Source organism: Cupressus sempervirens, chromosome 3 (genome assembly GCF_028749045.1).
Source record: "Cupressus sempervirens isolate cs-2001-9-10 chromosome 3, ASM2874904v1, whole genome shotgun sequence".
NCBI classification, from domain to species: domain Eukaryota; kingdom Viridiplantae; phylum Streptophyta; class Pinopsida; order Cupressales; family Cupressaceae; genus Cupressus; species Cupressus sempervirens.
Window position 1 is genome coordinate 481,683,190 of NC_143120.1, and position 16,234 is coordinate 481,699,423.

Here is a 16,234-nt window from a genome sequence, read left to right on the forward strand (position 1 = left end):
TGTTGATCGCACAATACGGTTTAAGAACTCCTCCTCACTGGTTAACTTGCACCACAGACTGGCAATCTTCATCTTTGTTGTGGGCTCCTATCCCCTATGTGAGTGTTGATGTAGAAGTCGAATTGGAAAAAATAAGTGAAAACGTGTTGAATAAGGTTTCTAATCTCAACTTGGTCAACATTATTTATTTAAGGGCTATGGACTGGGCAATTCTTCAATGTCTAGCAATTAGGGGTAGCATTGCATGATTTCTTAAAGAAAATAAATGCTAAACAAACAAGCACTTGGGCAAACTATAGGCTGAGACACACACTTCGTGCTGAGACAAAATTTTTCATTTAAGTAGATTTTTAAAGAATAGATAGAATCATTAGAGTTACTCATTTTTTGTTCCCAGTCTATACATAAAGTTATCAGGAATAGTAAAATTGCTTAGACAAAGGCCACAGACAATTCCAACCCAAAGTTCCTGAAATATAGACAAAAACTTCTATAAGAAGCAAATTAAAATGCTAAAACATGGGATTCTATAAGCAACAAATTAAAATGCTAAGGGGAAACATTTTATCAAGTCTCTTTCATATTTATTACTTAGACAACTACGTCATGGTTCTATATGCCTTAATAGAGAAAATAATTTCTCTTGTCATTGCTACTGAAAATGACCTATCCAATAGAACACTAGAGGTAGCATTCAGAATGTGTGGATTTGTATCATTTTATCTGTCAAAAAACTTACTGTTATAGTCAAAAGAATTTTTTATTCTTTTTAATCAAAGTTTACATCTATAACTCAAGCATTGAAAACCTAAATTTCAGAGCTTTGAAAATCAAATCAAAGAGGAAATTGTAACTGAGCTTGCCAACAACATGCAGTAAAAAGGCCAAAATGATAGCTACAGGAATGGCAACCATGTAGTATGCCCCAAGATTAACACATGCTCCCACTTTTTGCCACCCACATCCTCTAACAATGCCTAATAGAAAGTGTTTGTTTATGCCATCCCTACTCAAGTAGAACATGTTTCTAGCTCCAGATAATTATTCAAAAATTTTGATATAAAGATTATATCTTCCTTTCTTGTACCAAAATGACAACTTTAGAGCAGATTTTTGTCAAATGTGATGGCTGAAAATGACTATGGTAGAGATGTATGCAAAATATGGAAGTATAGCTAGGGTCCTTGAATTGTTCAATAGCATGAAAAATAAATATGATTTTGTGGACTACAAAAATAAGGAATTTTGGAACTGTGAGTGTTTAAATTGGGTGCTCAAATTATGGGAATCATGGGTGTTATGTAACAAACTAGTCACATTAAAAATTATAGTATTGACAAAGAAGTGTGTGCAGGTGTATTCTGGAGAGAAGGAAGAACTTGAACACTGGAATTTATTCATAAAATTAATTAAAAAAACATTCATTATGTAATCAAGAAAGGGATTGAAAGAAGAGATTTCGTTTGTCCATTATTTTACTTGAATAGATTGGAGGAACTATTTGTCTATTACTATAGGTTGGAATATGGAAACCCCCTAATTTCTATAGTTGGTTAGTGGATGAAACTCCCTGAACTAGTCATGAGCAATTCCACATAGGTATTGTAATTGAGCTTCATAGATTTATGGTTTGGTTGACTCTTATAGCACTTGATTGTCACTCAAAGGCATTTCTTTTGGTGCCTAAGGTTTGTAATTCTAAGGTGATCTTCTATAGCACTGTTTGATGTAGATCCATCATAATATTGCTGCTACTGTTCCCCCAAAACTGAATAGTTCATTTTTCTTGAATTTATAAATTAACAAAATTAATTAAGATAGAACATAATAATGATGTCAAATTTCTCACCTAATGCAACATTATAAACATCTGATATCTAACAACAAAAATGCTTAAACAATTAACTAAATAATACAACTACATATGAAGTAACTACAACTATATCCACTGATAGCTACAACTATATCCCATTGAGCTCAAAGTTATGTCGTCCATAGACCAAGAGGCAAAGAAAGAGCTCACACCACTGAAACTAAGAAAGAAAGCTACTCAATTTGCCAAGAAAACTGTGTGTTTATATATGTTTAAACACATATATAACATGTGTGTTTATATTCAAGTAAATACAATTGGCAGGTATAAAGCTAAATCACACAACCTGAGAGTTTTGACAATATGCAGGGATCCAAGTCACACTTCAAACAAAGTTTTCTTTGTCTTGGACCCAACTTTGATATCCTAAAATAGAAAGGGATTTGAACACTCATGAGAGCTACACAATTTGTATTTGTTGGTCAAATATCTATCAATTTTTTTGTAAAAATCTATCTTTGGTCATGGAGTGATGCAATTGAGGTTGGAGCTTTATAGTTTATAGCAAGTACAATATAATAAAAAACCATATTCTACTATACTTACTTGCAGAGAGAGAGAGAGAGATGTGCTTATGATTTTGCTGATTCATTGAAATAATGCAGTCCAGTGCTTTGATGGACCGAATAGAAGCAGTTGTAGAGAAAATCTTCTCAACTTCTAATGATGTAAAGGTATCTTTCTCTCTTTCTCTAAAGTGCTCATCTGAAGTAGGTACATTCTTGCGCACACACTGTTAGTATCTATGAAACAGCCAGATGAAAAACTTTTTAAATTTGGACTTTTGTTTGTGATCAATACATATGATTGCTTCTGTGCATGCTAACAACTCAGGTAATTAACAAGATAAGCATTATTCTATGTGTGGGCTTTAACTGCAAGATCTTTCTACTTTGCTCAAGTATAAACCTTCTATAGATTTTGAAATGAGGAGTAGACCTATTTTCTTAAGTATAGTAGTTCTCATCATACCTGAATGACTAGCCTTGAAAGCAACTCTTTTGAGTATTGCTTGATAATTGTTTTGTATTCAATGTTCATTGATCCTTTTTTAACTTCAACCTGTTGCCTACTTGTTTTTTTCATAGTTCATGCTAATGGCTCCCATATTTTTATTTTGATCTGGGGTGTTATCCTGCTACTTTTTCTTTCCATGCTTATGCCTTCTTCCATTATTGCCTCAGTTTTTTATCTGAATAATTATTGCTCTATTTTCTCTCCTAGTAGGATGTTTTCTTTAATTGTTTTTTCCATCTTTTTTGGAGTATATGGTTGTCTACATTTTCTCTTTCTTCCATGTGCAACAATGTCTCTTGGTATTTTCCTTCTCTAATCTATAGATTTTGCACATCTGTTGAAGCATTAATTGGTAGTCCACCTACACGATATTCAAAATCTAGGAATTCACATCATGTGGTAGGATTCTTGTACAAGAATGCATTTATATAGCACAGGAATACCTTAAGTGAAGCTTTGAGTAACTTTATGTTGACTTTTGCATCTGAAATGTAAAAGTTGCATGAATGCTAAGTACTGTCACATTTTGAAACTATATTTTTGGTTTTGTTTATTGAACTTATAATTGGGAGTAGATGTGAGAGACAAAGAGAAGGAACTCCAATTTTTTTGATGATTTCATTTTATCCTCAAATATGTCCAGCTACATGGAGGTATGTGTAGGCAACTTACCAGGCTTGTTGGTAAGATGATGAAAATCTTTTCTGCCATAGAAGCAACTTGTCCACGTTGTAAGTCAAGCATTTAGTCCTTATGTGCATTTCATCTAGCTCTTGAAAAGGCAAAATCCCTTCTTCAACATTGTGGAGACTGCAGCAAATTCTATTTGGTATGTAATTTTTATTGCACATAACCAAATTTGCAAAGAATGTCAACTTATGGGAGAAAAGGAATGTGTACCCTATGAAAAAATTAGAAAGAAGTAAACAAATTAGATCAAGATGCAATAAGCTTATAAGTTGGTACAAGAAAGAGTTTCCACAACCTATTAATACAAAAGTATCAACAATTTTGAATTATCTAATTAGTCAGACTTAAAAATGATTTATATTTTCTGAACTCGGTTCTTAATGGAGTTCCAACTCATTTTTCTTGCTTATGGAAAATTAGATACTTGAGACGTAACTAAAATGCAATTACTCAAAAAAATTATGCTCTATTTTTCAAATGTGTACATTTCATTGACTTATTCAACATTTAAATAAAAATTTGTCTCATATGTGATACATTGCCAGGCGATAACAGGGGATGCGGTTCTAATCAAATTTGAAAGGGTTAAAGATGATTTGCTTTAGGGTTTACAGCGTCTTGAAGTCCTTGTACCACATAATCTAGCTTGGTAGGTGTGAAGATTATGAATTATGTATATTTTTATTTATATATTTCCATGGCTTATTTTGGTACTTGCATGTTATGAATAAAATAATGCTGATGAAAAAGGAAATTGATAGGGATCTTATAACATTGCTGCAGCAGGACAAGGATGTCAGTGGTCTAAATGATATATCAAAACTAGAAGATTTCCATCAAGCAGCTACAAGGTTGGGAACAGTATCTCCTAAAATAATTTCAATGGAGAAGAGAAGTTTGAGGAAGCAACTTGATAAATCTCATTGTGAGGATGACGAGAGAAAAGAATCAATTATTTCATACCTCCTACACATCCTAAGAAAATACAACAAGCTTTTCAGAAATGAATGTATGGATGATGCCGATTCTCAGTACTCTGATCCATGTTCTCCTACAATCAGCAGTTCTTTGGATGAAGCTCATGTTAATAGTAGGAGGAGTGACCAGGATGATTCTAAAATCCAATCATTCAAACTAGGTTCCAAGGAAACTCGTAGAAGTTCCATGGGAATGTTGCCAGCAGTTCCTGAAGAATTTAGATGTCCAATTTCCTTATAGTTAATGTCAGATCCTGTGATCATTTTCTCTGGTCAAACATATGAAAGAGTATGCACAGAGAAATAGTTCAATGAGGGTCATGATACGTGCCCCAAAACACAGCAAAAATCATCATATCTTTCTGTCACTCCTAACTACTGTGTGAAGGGATTAATTGTGAGTTGGTGTGAGAAAAATGGTATCAGAGTTCCAGAACCACCTCCCCCAACTTCTTTGCCTCTGATATACTGGAGATGGGACCGGTCAGATTCCATGAAAAGTATTGCTGATGGTTGGTTGAAAAGAGTCAAGGTGGGATCATCAGACGATGACCAAGTTACAAATTTTGGTGAGGGAGATGCTGGTGGTTTATCAACTCCCACTTTAGATCATAACATCTCCTCTGAGTCCACAGTTTTATCTATACAGATCAAATTGATACAAATCAGTGGTACAGAACCTTCTTTGACTTACAATATGGTGGACACTCAAAATCTAGAAGAGCGGAGTACTAAAAAGTATGAAAGATTGCTTGCAAACCTTAATTCATCAAGTTTAGGAGTACAGTGTGCAGCTGCAGAGGAAGTTGCATTATTGTGTAAGGATGATAGTGCTTGCTCTTATATGGGTGCCAATCATTTTATTTCTTCTCTTGTGAATTTCCTGCAGTCTTCTGTAGATGCACTAGACATGAAGGCTCAAGAATTAGGGGCATTGGCACTTCTCAAAATGACTTGAAACAATAATAGGTAGACAATTTTAATCTGAAATGTTGAAACAATTTTTGGCATTTCATCCAACCATCTTTAGAAATCAATTGTTTAAATGTATTCATGTAATATCTATGACAAATTTCTTAGTGTTCTTGAAATTTTTATTTTGTAGGAACAAGGCATCAATTCTATCTTCAGGTGTAGTACCACTGTTATTGAATCTTCTTGATTCGAAAATAGCTAAAGCAGCATTGGCAGTTTTACTAGCGCTATCTAGTTGGGATGACAATAAGGCAAGCATTGGTTCCTTGGGAGCTATTCCTTGTCTAATTAAACGACTAAGCTCAAACTCCTACCAATGTAGACAAGATGCTCTGAACTCATTATATCATTTATCCACAAATGCTAAAAATTAGTCCAGAATGGTGTTAGCAGATGTCGTTTCCAAGATTGTTAATCTCCTCACTGTCTGTGAAGTTGATTTTATAGAAATTTGCATTAGCATCTTATATAATCTAGCTGCCATTGGAGATGGAAGAATAGCGATTGCCAATACCGATGGTTGCATCGTGACTATAGCAGAGCTGCTTGATACAGACACCCCTTAAGAACAAGAACAATCGGTGACTATACTCTTGTTGCTATGCACCAAGAGCTTTGACCATTGTCAGCTAGTTTTAAGAAATGTACTTTGAAATCAACAAATACCCTCTTATATTATTCAAACATTATTTTGTAGACTTATAGGTGAATGTCAACATGAGGCCAGAGTTGTAGCAATGGCTTGTGCTCTAACAATTTATGTACTTAAAGGTTAGACCCAATAAAACCAAGGAAACCTCTCATTCAGAATATCCATAACAAAAAAAGCTATTACATCTTCAATTATTTACTGCCTACTCTTTTTGGGACAACATAAAATGTTTAGACTACTAAGCTAGTGTCCTTATATATCAAGTCAAAGTACTGAAATAATTGACCAAAGCTCCTTCATTTCCTCATGCATACATGGATGAGAATGTACAAATGAAATTGGGGAATTCACCATTAAAGACAGGATTCTCAAAAATCATTCAAGTTACTGCCCAAGTCAATTCAGCCACACTTTTAGTGCATTACAGTAAACAACAAACAATTCAACCTTCATCTTGGACCTTTCTAAAACCGAGTCAAGCATCTTCACTAAATGCTAAGGTTTATGTGGCAGGATTTTAAATGAAACTGAAATAAAAGGGGTGAGAGAAGGTCCATTTGTGCAAGATATGTAGCTTGTTCCTTATATAAGAACAAAAGCATTGGATAAAAATGAGCAAAGTTTTCCACAAAATTTGCAACTCTAAATGGCTAAACATGCTTGCGCTTCAATGCAAACAAAATCAAGGTGCCAGAGTAATGTGCATGAGCAATTTAGTCTTGCCGACCATGGCCTAGACATATGGGTGGAGCCTATGTTGCCACAAGTAATCAGAAACATGAATGCAATGACAATGTGACAAGAAATAAGGTTGGGAAGCTTTTGGAGTGTCAATATATCTGATATAATAATAAAATCTAAAAGAATTCATAAAATTTCATCGCTCTTAAACACTGGGAAGTTCAAACATTGTCTCAATAAGACAAAGGATAATTGACTTTCAAATACTAAAAGCTAGAAGACTAAAAGGCATATAAACAGTTCAAACATTTAGTGACAACAAGAAATGGCAGATTCAAAATACAAAATTTATTTTATAATGCAAGATACAAAAAAGCAAGCCTTAGGTTGCATGTTTTACAACTAGTTATGGAGTGATATCAATGACAACCCATGCTATTCTTGGTAGAATAGCTACAACTGAGACACAGCCTCAAAGGCAAAGGGTAATCATTCTCCGTGTATTATTAAGATTATGGGTGTGAGAATTTGTGTCTAGGCTTGATATATCATTCTCCCTGCATTAAGAAGACGGTGTGTGTGTGTGTGCATACGTGTGTGATTTAATGAATTTGGCTCCAAGACTAAACAGTTGAATCTTGACAGCAAAATCACAATATCCTAAAATTACTTTACATTTGTATTGAGAGGATAATATTTTATTCTTATAAAAGAATAAAACATTATTATTTAAAAGAAAAAACCTACAAAATCTACTTTTGAGCCATGTATCTTGAGGTTTGACAAATGTCTATTCCCTCTATCAAAGCTTCCATTATCACACTGGTAGCATGTACACTAAGGTCATGAAACATGGAATTATTCCTTCCCTTTACATTTCTTCAGTATTTCTGCCTCCAATCATGGCAAAGCAATTGAGGCTGGCGAGTATGGCCTGGAGAATACCATTACATGTAGATGGTCTGGTACTTAAATAGTTTTCAGCATGGAAAAATTTCATGTCTAATGTAGAAGAGGGAAATAAATAAAATTCCCAAATCCATTTACAACTCGAGATTAGAGCTCTCTTCTTCGACAAGGCCACTGCTTCCCTCCAGCTACGAACTTCCTCTGCATGGCTCGCCTCTTTGTGACTGTAATTGGGGTAGTAGACCAAGTGTTTCTCACATCAAAGCTCGGGATATTGGCTTATAATAACATTCCATATTGATGACGAGTTCGAAAATAATTGGCTATCGGGACAGTCTTAGGCATGATGATTTGCAAATTTTTCTAGATATTTATTGCAATGTAAGAAAAACACAAAAATACATTATCGTGTGATATGATCAAAATATTAGTAAAGGATTAACGTACCTTGAGATAAAGGAGTAGTGCAATGGAATTGGGTTCAAGTCCATCAAATTGTGTTTTCGGATCACAAAGAGTAGATGCTGCACACTATTCCAGCAGCAAAGTTGATGTGAGATTAATGTCATTCAAAAAGCTTTAACAGAAATGTCACACAACAATAGCAGAATACAAAACCTTGTTGGTTTGCCACAAGAAAAAAATTACAGAGGAAATTACCCACGAAGAAAATAGACAAATAGAAAGCTTTGAAATAGACAGTCACACATAACACTATAAGTTCTGCTTGCCACCCAGGCAGTTAGGCAATTACATTAAGAATTTTCCTGGGCTTAAAATATAGTTTTGATGCTAAAGTTGAAAGAAGTTATTCTTTAGAATGTTACTGCTCAAATTACGTATGCAGATTTAAGCTCTCATTAATCCTACAAGGTTTTCAATGGAGGTTATTCATGTTTCCAATTATTAAGTTAAATGCTTTCTCATCATTGGCATACAAATGAATATTTGCAACAGCAAAATCAAATGCTTTTACAGGAGGAAAAAATAAGAAATTGAATTTGAGGTGAGAGTAAAATTACCTCAGAAGATTTATCTCCTAGACTAAGTAAAGTTGATGATGAAATGACAGCCGGTGATGCACTTTGATCTCTAGCAATCAGTTGGGCAGAACCTGCTTTACGAGGATAAGGATGACTGGGCTTCCTTTTAGGCCTCGGTGGAGGAATTTCTATATCATTTACTTTCTCTATTGACAAGGGAACTCCTCTACCTGAAGATCCCCTTACCAACTGCAAAGCATTGGAAAGAAACCAAATTTAGTGACACTCAAATTTCTACAACAACCAAATAAAAAATATTCATGATCTAATGCTTCAACAGTCCATTAAATTAACAAGGAGGTTTTTGTTGTTTTTGCTGCACAAAATAGTTAATTTATTCTCTCTAGTTTTTGTACTTGTATTCTACAGACCAATACCAAAAAAATCTGATTTACTTTCATGATAGATTGTAATGCACAATATAAAAGTTAGCTCGAGTTGTTCGAGTTAATTAATTGCTTTAGTAACATCTTGTTCTACACAAAAACTCCAGAAATGAATTTGCATACAAATCAAATAGAATAAATGATTAAATTGGGTACATCATGTTGCTTGGTGGGAAATTTCATTAAAAAGGCATCAGTTCAGGAATTAGAACTTAGCTTACCATATCTCGTGATTTAACTCAACATGAAATTTTGGAAATGCACGCCTAGAGGTTTCCGTGCATTTTAGAAGAAAAATTTCACTTCATTGAACTGGGGAAAACCCATTAATTATTTTATGTTTCGACTAATGAACGTATTTGGTCTTCAAGTAGATTGCTATGGTAAGAAATCGCTGAAGAAAATTGAGAGATTTCATATTCAACTTAAGATAAAACTTGGGGTAAAGTAATTGTAGGGCATTCTGGATAAATGCATTTGGATAGAAGTTTCAGAATTAATAAAAATAAATAAATTAACTACACTAGTTCTCAAATTGGACTCACAACATTATGATTGAAGCGAGCCTAGGATTGCCATGTCCAAATTCACTACAAGAAATACTAAGCTATTTTTGAAATAAAAAGAACCACGTTAATTTAATTCCATAGAGCTATTTGGTAGAAGATATGAGATCAGATTAGCTTATATTCCACATAGAGTGAGATGCATAAATTTTTTTATAAAGATTAAATGAATCAGGCCTTTGAGCAATTTACTTCAATGAGCTCAAACCTTAGATGGATGTTAGTAATTATGGAGTAGAGAGAAAGAGAGAGAGAGTTCTTTGAAGAAACCTTGAAAATGAATTATCTACTGCAGGTGCATGGACTAGGCTATTAAGAGTAAATGAACCAGGCCTTTTAGAAATTTACTTCAATGAGCTCAAACCTTAGATGCATGTTAGTAATTATTAGAGTAGAGAGAAAGAGAGTTCTTTGAAGAAACCCCAAAAATTAATTTATCTACTACAGGTGCATGAACTAGGCCTCAAAGCAACTTACTTCAAATTTCCAGATATAAAATGGAGTTTCAGTAATAATTATGAATCAATTAAAAAACTCATAGCATAATTTTTCAATTTTAATTAACATTTGACTAAGAGGTTTACATGATTACCCAAAAACCACTAGTAAATGTATTAATTACAAGTGAATGAGGTACTAATTCAAGCAATTTGCTTCAAATCTCCAGATGTAGAAAGAAATACACACATAGTTTTTCAATTTAATTTAACATGCACTAATGGAGAAATTAAGTCTATAATTTTTGCGATCTGAGCTTTCCACACAACAACAGCCTTTATTTCGAAGAAGAGATAAACAATTCATTGACTACTGCAGTTACATAGTACAAGTAGATCTAATAAGGATAACGTTAAGAGATAGTGGGTACCTTGGAGAAGAATTTTTGAGCGTGGCTTCTAATTTGGACAGTAGTCTTGGTGCCAATATGCTCTGCAAGTAAGAATCAAACTAAGTTTAAGATGAATTCCAATCCAGCCTTATTTGTCCAAATAAGGCTTTCACAAACCTTAAATTTTCCAAACTTGAAATTTTAGGAGAGTGGAAGAATTACAGAGATGAAAAACTTGAATACCTTCAATTCAACGCCAGGCTCGTCCATGCAGTTTAAGTGCCTCCAAAAACTTGAGGTGCTCTTCTTCTATCCACCATTCCCTCTTCTTTTTTATTGTATATGGCTTTTTGACCTGTAAAATATACAGCATATTGGTTCATATAAAGTCCCAAAATTACAAATGAGAAACAAAAGGCTGGAACTTGACAATTTTGAAACTATGTGCCATTTTAACTTTCTCAAATAGAAAATTACAGAAGAAAAAATGAAAAAGGACATTTATCAAATCACAATTTGAGGAGTTTTATCAACACTGATCCTACATGAGTAAGTTCATCTAATGACATATTCTGTAGAACTAATCATATTTTCAGATAACTTGCTAGTATTTAACAGAATTTTCCACAATTAGACACAAACTTTTACATTGATAGCATCTGCTATATTGGCATACCAATTAGGGAATCCTAAACCCATATAAACCAAAAAATTCACATCGTAGACTAGGAAAATCAAACCATGTGACACTAATCTTGTTATAGCCATAGTAGGGTTTGGATCCGCTTTCAACACCAACTCTAACCTTTGCAAAAGTATGTGAAAATTCGTAGGAAACCCAAATGCACCCGCACGCACAAAAGAGAAGGTGTGAAATGTTTTTTTTTTTTAATTTAATGTATAAGCCCCGTGTTGGTCGAAATTTCGACCACCACAGGGCTTACATGTAAAATAAAAATAAAAATTGCCTTAACATTCCAACTAACCTAAACTTATTTAGTAGATGGTTGAAATTTTTGGTAGAAAAATAATGTTAAATGTAGTAGTGATAAGATAATCCTTCAAGTAGATAACCTCACCTATTACATGTTGAACATCAGAATAAGGAAATATAACATGCTAAACCAATAAGCAATAGATAATCCAACACAACAATTCACATCATCTAGTCATATGCCAAACATCATAATATCAGAATGCCTTAAATAAAATAACATCATCTAAACATGATATCCAAGCATTCCAATGAAAGCATAAATCACAAGAAAGCATACTCCAAAACCCAAAGCATCAAGTAAAAACATCTAGCAACGGTCGCACTAGGATAAAAGGCCATCTCTGTACACCAGTCCCTAGCAGTGGTGAAGGTAGCTATGCCTCCCAACCATGTGGCAACCATAGGTCCACACCCACCATGCTAATGGAGATAATGATCCAACCACAAACACACAAAAACAACATCCATGGCTAACACTCACGCTAGACAGTATGATGGTTGTAACCAAGAACCTAAGACAATGCAAGAAGTATAGGTCTTGGTCAGACACTCAATAGGCTACTAAGTAGGGGTTGACATCATAGAGACTCACTTGGCATCGACAAGCCCAAGCTCAGATCGTGTGGATACAACATCCCTCAACAGAAAGGCTCTCACACATACATTTTATCATCTTAAGTTTTATTACCACTCACACATTTTATTTAGTTATCACTTATTTAAAACTTCTTCAATCAACCAAGAAATGGACACTAGGATGCATGACAGAAGCCCCCTCCATATGCTACCCTACCCTACCCATGATCATCCTACGACAAGTGCCCGTGGGCATGCATATTTCGAACCCAACCCCAATGATCATAACTTTTGAAAGTACCATGGAAGATTGGGCCCTGCCAGTCACTCGACAAATGTACACACATGTACTCGTGTGTGGCACACCACCATCACAAAAATCATAACACAAGGGCTGGATGAGAACACAAGGCAAAATATCACTCAACCAAAAAATAACTCAGGAGGATGGATTCTACATGAATCCCAAGAACCAATAAAACCATACATCATGAAATCACTCAACTAGCCTTAATCTGAGAGTATGGATCCTACACAAATCCCAATGATGCAACAAGACGAAAAGTCATGAACTCACTCAACTGACCTCAATTCGAGAGCATGGATTATACATGATTCCTAGTGTCCACAAAACAAGAACAAGGTCCAAAAGAAACCATAACAACAGGTATAAAATCACTCAATTGAACGCAAAGTTTGAAGTACAAGTGTGGCACACATCCCAATGCAACATAAAAGTGCAATAGTGGTATGACTGATATCCAAATGGATCATCTAGGTCCATGACCCACATTGTGCCAAGAAAACTCGAGAAAATAGGGTGGCACACAAAATGAGGTAAAAACCCCAAATTTTGGAAAACTTCAAAATTAAAACCCATTTGGTCTTTGGGTACAAAAACCCAAAAAATCTAAAAATAATTGAGTTCAGACACCGTATGCAAAAACGGCTAGCATAATGGTGCAAAACCCTAAACCCTCATCCCAAAAAATAGGGAAATGTTCATACCCGCCCAACCGGGTAGAACTAGCAAACAGAAACAGAGGGGAAAACTAGTTCTTAGCCTCCTAACAAATGGCTACCAAGAAAAAAGCAGAAATGGAGCCAAAACAATAAAACAGCAGAGCCTTACCTCGCAGCAAAAAGGGCAAAACAAAAATCTGAGCCATAAAATAAAAAGCCTGCAGAAGTGGCTGAAAATTGTGGCAAGCCAAAGTCTCCCCGAGTTGGATCCAACGAGCTCAAACTCACGACGATCTCATGCTCGTAGCTCCCACAATGAACAAAATAGTAAATCCTCATGAAGAGGATTTTGGGTTCTACTCTCCAACTTTCTAATTCAAAAGTGAGAAGTCAAGACTTAAATTCCTTTTTGGATACTTATTCACTTTTTGAGCGAATAATCGATTAGGGCAATTAACCAGCCAACCTAGTTAAACCCCAAATCGATCGAAACAAACATAGGCTATTCTTAGAAATAAGAATTCATTTATGGTAAAGCTACCAAATATTAAAATAAAATTAATTAAAAGCCTGAAAACCCAAAAACACATAAATTTCCTTAACAACTTTCATGACGATGCAAACCTCTAAATGCACAGACACACTCATTGGTCTAATCACATAATGCAAATGAGTTTGGATTTAATAATCACTGAAAGGCTTAATTAAATAATTAAAATAAGGATACATCGACCAAATAGGGATGAAATTGGTAAAATATGAATAGTTGAATCACTAACTCCATGTGTCACTGCTAGGGATATAAATCATGCACACTACACAACACGATCAAGTGCAATTGCATATAATAACATAGTCGAAGCAATAAATGCATTAAATCACCTAATTTAACCATTTATTTAATTATATCAGAATACTCTGTTTACATCACACACATTCACATAAAGCATAACAACATAAGAATGAAGTAAATAACCATAGCATTAAATCCATCACATAACATAATCAGTAATATGTCAAAATACTAAATAACCAGATATCATCATAAATCACACTATCATCTCAAAATGGCATCATCATGCAAATATGATCAAATGAACAACATAGTAGTCTAAAATCTATGATGTTGAAATCAAAGTATGACATTTGACCCTCAGGTCATCTCAAAAGTAAAACATAACATAAGTAGATATTTGTAGCACATAACCAATGAATCCAACATGGACAATCCACTTCTAATTATTTAAGAATTTAATAATGATTGTTTAAACAACATTAAAAGGCACTTAAAATACATAAGAGAACACGGTCATAAACATGACTAACCACTGCTATAGGAACCTAGTCCAATGTAGCATGGTAATAGTACACAGTGCAATCTTTGCACATATCTCAAGGTAATCACAAAACAACCTCATGATACCACATCGATCCTAGTAACCATTGGCAAAAACCTCAATGAACCATAAATCACATCATAATCTCATAAATCAGCCAGAGCATAATCAAAGAAATTGATATAGAAACATAAATCAAATCACCTCTATGGTGTAGACCACTCATGGTCACAATCATGATCCATCACAACAAAGGATCAACAAGGTTGCATCCATTACGATGACTTACATAAGTCAAATGGGAGAGGCACTACATAAGTCACTAGTCAGCTACAGGATCAACTTGTTCTTACCACTGCATATTTTGAGTTCTGCTGAAATCAACATCATTAATCAAATGTTTTTCCCTTTAAATGTTGAAGGACTAAAATGTGATGCCCTCACTTAGCTTAGCAATTTCTTTGGCCATGTTATTAGTTATTCCATGTCTAAGATTTATGCATAAGTGTTAGAAGATTGAAGGATTTTTCTGCTTTGTCAAGATTCAAGTTTATATTTTAGCACTGGTACCATATAAATGAATCTGAGGTACACCCACCTAGGTTTTGCAGAGCCTGAAGTAGAAGAATGGTCCAACCTTATAGTTGGCCTAGTGTCTGAAAGGGTATGTTGAAGATGGGAAGTAGCTACCCCTAGATGTATCTTGTTCTCATCAAGGTAATTTGAAACCATAGCATTTCAAAACTCCAACAACCACAATTCACTTTTTCCAACTTAGAGTAAAGATCTATGATGTTGGCCCTAATTGGACAAGCAATTATTTTGTAAACAAAATAATCCTTTCCTTCAATTTTGCTATCTTCTTTCACTATTAAAACTAATATCACTTTTCTATACACTCCGTACTGACTTCCATGTTTATACACATCATCATCAACATGTATACAATCTCCATCTAACTTCACTATTCATAATATGACATCACCAACAAGTTATAAGCAAAATAATACATTGTTGTATACAAAATTCATACTTAGACAATTTTTTGATAACCAAAAGCTTGGTATCTTTATTTCTAAAGTTTCCTATGAGCATGTACATCATGTTTTGCCATAAATGACAAAAATTACATATCTCTATTAGCCAATTGTCAACAACCCAAATATGACAAATACATAGGAATATCCAATCCCCCAGATCATTTGAGGCTATTTGGTGTTTTGTCTATGGAATTCATGCACAATCAAACGTATCTTATGTGTTTGTTCCCACAAAGTCTAGATGGTCAAGCCATGGGATTATTTTCAAGATTACCTACTGGTATTAAAAAATTTGATGAGATTGCTAATATGTTTACCTAGAAATACTCACACAATATACAACATCCAGTCAACATACGTGATTTGTGTAACCTTAAACAAAAGATTAGAGAACCTCTCATGTTTCTTCAAAGATAGCAATAATTTTATACCAAATACTCACGAAAAATCCCTAAAATAGAAAAACTCGATATCTTCATGGATAATCTTTTACCCCATTTTGGGTATAGAATACAACTTCAAGGTCCCCACACCTTTGAAGATATGATTACACAAGCTATCTGAATAGACAAGTTTATGGTCAAAAAGGATGAAATAGCCCTTCAAAAAGACATCAAGCAAGGGTCTACCTCTAGTAAGGATAAATCTAAGTATGTTAACAAGAATCGAGAGGTAGTACATGATGGAATAGTAGATAATATTACTCTGAAACCCTCTAAGATG

General features: G+C 34.3%; 1 pseudogene; it reads left to right on the forward strand.

The window, feature by feature from the left end:
- The first annotated feature begins 2,490 nt into the window (after window positions 1–2,490).
- LOC149567262 (U-box domain-containing protein 45-like) lies at window positions 2,491–7,842 on the forward strand (annotated as a pseudogene).
- Window positions 7,843–16,234: the final 8,392 nt, after the last annotated feature.